We start from the raw sequence: 8,196 nt of genomic DNA, 5'->3' as shown, positions 1-8,196 counted from the left end.
AATCTCCTCAGCTTCCCTGCGTCATCAAATACATCCACAGCACCACACACTGACCAGTACCGATCACTCCAGCATTAAATCTCGGACAGATTAACTCACAGGAAGCTCGGCCACAACGGTGATGACTCCTGTTTTTGGCCAAAATTCATCCTACACTCTCCGGAAGAGATTCAGCCAACAGCAGAAATTGGGGAAATGTCGGACGTGAATTAGTCTCCGCTTGCGGTGCACTTTGGTTATCGTGAGACCGAGACACTTACGTAACAGAAGCGCGTGACAGAGAGATGGCAGGAGGAACAGGAACAACTCTGTTTGTGGGTAGGGATGAGTTTAACAAAACCAGTGGGGAGGAACGAACCAAAAGACGGACGTTCTGATGTCATGAAAGCAGAACACAGGAAACACACCAGCGTGTAGAGTGAGTCACATTTGCAATTGGGCATTGCTGTTTGGGATGAGAGAAAACAATGCTCCCACGAGAATGGACTACAGGTGAAGGGAGGTAATGAGCTTGCTTTCTGTCTGTACCCCGTCCTGGAACGTCCACACACTGATTCTTACATATACACATGCAGTCGAGTTTCCAGGAGGAATGAAAGATATATGCACTGAGTTTAACATCTGCACCAGCAGCGAACAGCAGGCCTGCTGTGCTTAATTCCCAGGCCTGGGAAAAAATTACTTCAACTGGGCCCCCATGATGCAAAACCTGGGGTGGATTAACAAATTAATCAGTGCATAGGATGCTGCTGGTAAAATGTATGAAGTGGGTGGGGGGAAGGGGGGGACAGGGAAGAGAGGTTAGCGCTGGGTAAACAGAATGCAAATTTTGAACATCTGCCAGATATGGACCGCGGAATCTGGCGTGAGGCCTCCCCCCGGCATGCGGTAGGGACGCTGGGAAGGACACGCAGAGGCCCAACTGCTCTTTCCCGAGTGCCCTGCCCCCCCCGTGAAGGTGACGTGTGACAGGGACATCCCTAACCAAGCCCGACGTTCGCTCTCACACTGCTAAGTCAGCGACGGAGGCAATTATCGGCACTCATGCGGCATGGATCGTGACTCCTCGGAGAAAATGGGGGAACTGGAGGTCTCCCGCTCAGGCTGTTAGGAGTCTGGTCCTGCCTCACACCCCTGCAGTGAGCCGGGAACCTGGAGCCGGCCAGGGAATTCTCCCTTCGAAGACATCAGGAAGTGAAGGAGAGGGAAACCGATTCAGCCCCCCACTCACTTTTACTTCGCTCGCTCTCTCCCTCAGCAGCTGATTGAAATTCAGACTGTGTGCGGCGAGTAAGAGTGTCCGTCTGGTGACCACGAGGACTTGCAGAGTCAGAGGAAGTGCAGGGGTGTCACCTCCCCCCCCCCCCCACAAATTCTCCCTGAACCCAAAGGTATCTGTACAAATGTAACAGTCCATCTACCTTCCTTCTCCTCTGACGGAGATCCTGATGAGCACTTTCTGCTTGCTCGGCAGAGCAGTCATCAAGCTGTCGACATTGACGGGGTGACCGTCTCCCATCCCACGGATAGCACTCCGATCACCTCGCTTCGGTGGGGACACCTCGTTAAAAGTCTTTGTGGATCTTCTTTTTTTTTGTGGACTTTTATGACGTAAGTCAGACGCACGGCAAACGGAAAGCAAGTGCTCATTTCTGACTGATGCCTCCAGCATGGGCTGAAGGTGTCTTGTGCTTTTTGTGTTTCCCTCCTTCCCTGGACTGCATTCCTGCCAGGTTATAGCTCACCCCGATCCCTGCCCACCCCCCCCCCCCCGCTAAAATCCCAACTTCAAAACAAGCTCCCCTGATATTAGCTGGAGCAGTCTTGTCACTTCGATCTGCACCAAGATGCCCCCGGTGCCCTCAGCGTCCAGGCAGAAGCATCCATAAAAAGCAGACATCTACCTGCACCGGATGGATCTCGTTAACATTTTTCTCCAGTGCCGTCTGCGGAACCGAAAGTAGGTTTGAAGGTGAAACGAAGGTTAGGATCCTATCATTTCACTTTTACTCAGCTTCGCAAGAGACACAGCAGCCAGTAAGAGGTAACAGCCAAAGCCGGAAATGGATTTTGGGCACCTTCTAGGTTGGGGCCATTTGACCTTTGACCTCCGCCACGCCCCACTCAGATGAGGCTCCCCACCGGCTCTCGGCCAGCACTGGGCCGAGTGAATCTCCTACGTTTATGTCGCTTTTCATTTGGATTTTCCATGCTCACGATGTCACTTTGCGAATAACACAGGCCCCATTAATTACTGAAGCACGGGGCCAGGCCAAAGGGCAACACGCTATTACGGGATTAAATCAAGCCCCCGTTAAACATGTCCGTGCTGACAGGAATAATTTGGGTGAATTATTACAGCTCGCTGCCCCTTTCTCAGCATCACCACGCCACGTCGCCGCCCTTCTGTCCCGTTCTGTTTATGCCACCTTCTTTTTCTTTTATAATTAATTTTTTAATGAGGTTATGACATATTTGCACCATTTTGCTGGATTCACTCTGCTAGTTGCGCTTTTTTTCATCTGCCCTAAGATGTTGGTCATCGTATTGAAAACGATGTCATTACTGCCAGCACATAGTATAGAAAAATGTCACGTGAGAAGAGTAACCAGTGTTTTCCATCACAGAGATACATTTATTGTTAGTATTAGTGTAGGGTTACATTTAAAATGTTTTAGATTTTTAATATATTTATACATGCAGTGTACTTTTCTAATTAACTTGTATACACTCTTTGTTGCTGGTTGATTACTGCACAGTGCTAATACGCTGTGTTGTGTTATTTTTGTAGCTTGATTATACTTTAATGCTTTAATGCAGGTAAAGGTGTTTTGAAAAAGAACCCATCACACAACACACATAATCTTTTCAATAAGAGCATGAAAGGCATCCATGAAAAAGCAGCGTGGGACCAAAGTGCAGTCCTATTGCTGCCTACACCTCCAGAGCCCTCAAAGAGGCCAGCATTGTTGCCTCGGTCTGTAATTATCGTTAGCACAACTAATTACCAGTTGCTGCAAATAGCTCATTTATACCGTCAAGCTGGCCTTGGTATTTTAAGCTCCTGTGGCAGCAGTTAAAGCCGGGTTTCTGTATAAATTAAACATGGTTAAAAAAATCCAAAGGCAGCACACATATTTGCTGGGTGACACTTTACATTAGCTGCGCCTTCATAATGCCTTTATAATGCATTGAAGGAACATTCAGTGCAGCTTCATAATGCATGCATAAAGCATTCATAATGCAGTCATAGAACATTCATAAGCTGCATGTAAGTAAACCTAAACATCCTAACACACCTCAACAGCTTTAATAGCAATTTAATTGTCATATAATGTTTGTTATTATTGTGCATTAAAGCTGTTCTGGTATGTTAGGATGTTAAGGTATACGTATATGCAGCTTATGAATGCTCTATGAATGTCTTACTCATTTGTTGAATGTGTTTTTTTGGGAAAAAAATCCACTATAACAGATAAAGAATAACAAGAATGACAATAATAACATAGGAATTTGGACTATTATTCTTATTACTAGTAGTAATGATAGTACTATCATTATTATTATTGTTATTATTATTATTATTAAAATTATGTTTCTCAGATTGTTCTTTTACATTCTTTCAGGCTAAAAATATAGTTTAGGAAATTGCGACTTAGCATTTCTGCCTGCTTCCTTGCTCTCTTGTCCCATAATGTAGGAGACAGTTGTAATTCCTCTCGGCTCGCCTGCGCTCGACTGATAACAGCCCAGGTTTCGTAACGAGTCCCGTCAATTACGTTTGCAGTGCAGGCTGGTAAAAAGGGAACCTTCGCTGAACATGATGGGGGTACGAAACTCACCTTTACACAAAGGAGGGATTTACATGCCCCAGCGTGTCGGCACGGAGACAGGGGGGCTGCGTATGACTGCATCCTCTGCTGAAAGGAATTCCAAATTCATTCTCCATTGTGTTCATTTTTCATGACCTTTACAAGCAAACACAAAAAATACTTCTTTTGGGGTTTTAAATGTACGTATTTGAAAAGGTATAAAGACGCTGTAATTGTTTCTTTTCAAATATAATTACCTCAGCATCCATCTTCTATTTCAGTTACGATAAGCTGTATACTTGACGAGGCAAATTCAAATTCAAAAAATTGAATTTGTTATTTATTTGTATTTGTAATCGTAATTTATAAGGAGTACCTTGTCCTGAATGCACATTTACGGGATTCGTTAACTTTAGTCAGCTGGCTGACGAGATTTTCAATTCGAAACAAAGTCCGCACAATGATTTACATCTATGCAACAGTTTTGTTACCTTGTAAATAGTCTGTAGGGTTTGCAAACTAGCCCAGTGAATTTGATGTAGCTACTTTCAATTTCATATTGGAATAAAATAAATTTGATGTTAGATTGTTTGCAAGAGCATGACAGTCAAAAAGCGTGAGCCTCACATCTGATGTGCGAGTTGCCAACTCTGCATGTAACATAAATAATTGCAGGTTATAATTTCATCAAAGTTCCATTGTTTGATTTAAGCTTTAACAGCTGCTCCTTTTCCAGGAGAGCCTCCGTAGACACTATGGGCATTTTACAGGCACTGCTTCATTTAAATGGCGTGTTTTTTGGCCTGGGTTTGAAAATCAGGGGACCCACAGGAAAGGCATTAAAGCATGTGGGAGGCATTTAAATACCCCATCACAAAGCTTGGGGGGCTCAAAGACCCACCTGTAAAGTTTTCAGATGACACAGCTACTGACCGAGCCGCCATGTGACCTACACTGACCATGTGACCTGCACTGACCATGTGACCTACAAACACATACACACGCGCTCTTGGGCCCTTTAATGTGGCACTTTGGGCTTTTATTTTCCTCAGGTTACTGCCGGCCCTGCTCCCTGACACATCCTGTCACGTTCACGCCCATCTCACATGCAATACCAGCCTGGCGAGTCGTCGTGAAACCCTCCCAGCTCCGTAGATCAACATAAAAGCTGTTAAATAAACCAACAGCCACCTGGCAGAGCTGTAATCGGGAATCATTAGTGCTGCGCGATTTAGCCTTGGTTGCTGCGTGAAGAATACAAGGTTGAAATAAGTAATGATCTCTTTGCAGGTGGCAGGAGTGAGACATCAACAGTGCAACGATGGCTCACAGATTTATTTACTTTGCTATTAATTGCACATAATTTATTTATTTTCCCGAAGAGTGAATACCCAGGTGCATTACAGTAACTAAGTGACAGCACTGATGATGCGACTGGCCCGTTTGTAGTTGTGATCAACATTCTTCAGATGTTGCGGACCTTAAATGAGACAGTTCTTACTGCTGGGAGGTAATTCACGCTGCATTCTTGTAATCATGTTAAAGGTGCTTGGTACTTATAAAAAAAAGGCCTTTTCAGACTTCACAAGAAACTTATTCACCCCAAATCCATCCATCCATCTTCAATAACAGGCCGTTAGAGTTACAGTTATGTACTGTAGGACCCATGAAACTTAACATGCGGGGCAGGGCAAACTCTTTTTGGGTTCAATCAGGCCCATTTTAAACCATTTTTACACTTTTTCATTACGTTAGCATGCCTGGGGGGGTTGGGCAGCAAGTCGACCTTGGACCCCCAGAGGGTTTTTCCCCTCCCTGCTCAGAAGCTTTTGGTTCCTCTTCTCCATTGCCTTCTGCTTTTCTTCCTCTCCCTTTTCCCCTTTTCATGCACCATTCTGTATTCATGTTCTAATAGCGGATTGCCATACACTCTTGCCAGGTGCTTTGGGGCAACTCTGTTGGTGCTACATAAAAATAAATTAAACTGAATTGAATTTACAACACGCTCACATGCACATGGAAAATGTAGACACCGATCTACATAAATATCATTTCTTTTGTCCGCAGGGGGCCCAGACGTGGACACTGGCATTGACAGGGGAGAAGAGGCCAGCACAAGGCCTGCAATGGGGACAGAGTTCATTCCAACAGTACTGTGAAAATGGAGAATGGCACCTTAAAATACTATTGGCACAATTACATGACTCCGCCAACCCGGGGTCCATTATTATAACCAAAAGCATTTCTACAAAGAGGCTCTTGCTTTTATGCCAGTGCTTGTACACTTAGGAGAGATTTCAGTTTCCACATCTAGCAGACACTTTATCAAAAGCAGCATCTGTGTTTTTGCGAAAACAAGGCCACTCAATCCCAGAAGCAATTGGGTATTAATGGCCTTGATCAGTAACCCAAAAGCAAAATCACTCAGCCAACCCCACGCTTCAAACCAGTAGAGCTCAGATCTTAAGTACAGCATCCTGACCCACTGAGTCACACACAAACAGGGTACAAACACCTTCACCTAAATGCTGTAATGGTGACTGCGGATTGCCGGTCGCTGGGAAAAACAAACACCGTATATATCTCCGTATCACGTACAGAATCTGAAATACTGCCTCTGATGTGGGATTCAAAGGGGTGCTTTCCACCACACTGGCCCAGGGATGGCCTGCATATTAACTAGTGGTGAGTGTTAGGAGGCTTGGAGGGACACTGTAGATGGTATTACAACAAGATTTCAGTTACTGCTTGGTTTAACCCAACAGGACCCAATGTGAGGTGGGTTAAACTGATTTAATCTTTATTGTCATTGCACATGTATAAAGAAACTCCCACCAGTGTTACGTATAATAATAATAAGAAGAATAAAGACCCACATCTCCTATGCAGGGCTGCGGAGTCTGGGGGCACATGGCATAGAATAACCCAGGCTGGTGTGCCAACCCCTCACGGGGCACGCACACATTCACAAGGAGCGTGGCAACTCCAATTAACCGCAGCATGTTTTTAGACGGAGGGGAACTGTGGCCTGCACTACGAAGCGGGTTTACTGGCTTATCGGGGCAACTTGTCGGGTTTAAGGCACCACAATGTAAATGGACTTCATATTCGTTCACTTACGTTTTGCCCAGACCGCCTTAAATCCGAGAAGTTACCCCCGATAGGCCAGTGACCCTGGGCACCGGAGTACCTGGCAGAAACCTCAGAATGACACAAGGAAAAGAATCAGACTCCACACACATGGAACCATGGCGGAGACTCAAACCCAGGTCCCCAAGGTGGGGGAGAATGAAACTACTGCACCCATCATCATGTCACCCTGCAACAACAGAAATGCTGCTATTAATCAATATCAATCAATACAGTGAAAGGTGAACTGTACTGCAGTGCCGTACCTTTAGCAGCATTAACCTTAGCAGTGTAGATTTTTAAAAAGTTTGTAGCAGTCATGTAGTGAAAAAGTAGTGGCACTATATAGTCAGTTTGAGGAGGGCAATCGTAATGCCCAGAGTCACCTCCAGGGGGTGCACTTTTCAGCATGTGAATTTCAGAAACTCATACGGCAGACACCCGACGCAGTGGGGAGACAACCCAGATAGTACATTAAAAAAAAAACTAAAAAGCGTATTTGGAGCATGTGTCTTTTGCCCCGAGTACACAGCCGAACATAACAAAAGGAATTTGGAAGCATCTTGGGGGGTCTTTCAATAGGGTTAACCCTGAGCTTCTGCACCATACAAATCCTAAATGTTTTCGCAGGGAATGCCCCGGCAGATCAGGCGAATCAGTAAGGCGTCTGTCATACGCATGGTGGAAAATCACACTCTTTGAGAGGGGGGTCAGGAGTGAATGGATTTAGCGTTCGAGAAAATTGTGCTGTTTCTCGCCAGCGTGCTCTCATGAACCGCGATGTGGGGAGACAAACATTACGGCCGATTTCTCAGATTTCTCATTATCATGGGACTCATGCACCGAGACCCCTGCCCGTGGATCAGCTGAAGGTTTATCTAGCACTCGATAACCACGCTTTCAATAAACGAGAATAAAGAAAACTGAGGAGTTCGGAAAAGGAATATGAAAAATGCAGGGGAGGAGGGCAAAGTGTTTTGGGATTAGTGAACCTGCAGGATTTACTGTTTAAGGTTTAGTGGACCAAAGTGTTAATGGCCCAATACCTGCAACACAAAGGGTTCTGGATGGGCTTTGTTGTCAGAACAAAGTGCTTAGATGCAGCTGGGTCAGTAAAAGATGAAAGTGTCATTTTGGATAACAGAAGCACAGAAGGTGACAGCAAGCATTCTGCTGTTATCTGTGTGGTGCTCTTGTGAGCCATCGCCACAATATAATGGTATCGTTCTTGATACCAGATTGATATTCTTGTCAG

Source organism: Brienomyrus brachyistius, chromosome 9 (assembly GCF_023856365.1).
Source record: "Brienomyrus brachyistius isolate T26 chromosome 9, BBRACH_0.4, whole genome shotgun sequence".
NCBI classification, from domain to species: Eukaryota; Metazoa; Chordata; class Actinopteri; order Osteoglossiformes; family Mormyridae; genus Brienomyrus; species Brienomyrus brachyistius.
This window is presented reverse-complemented; position numbering follows the sequence as displayed.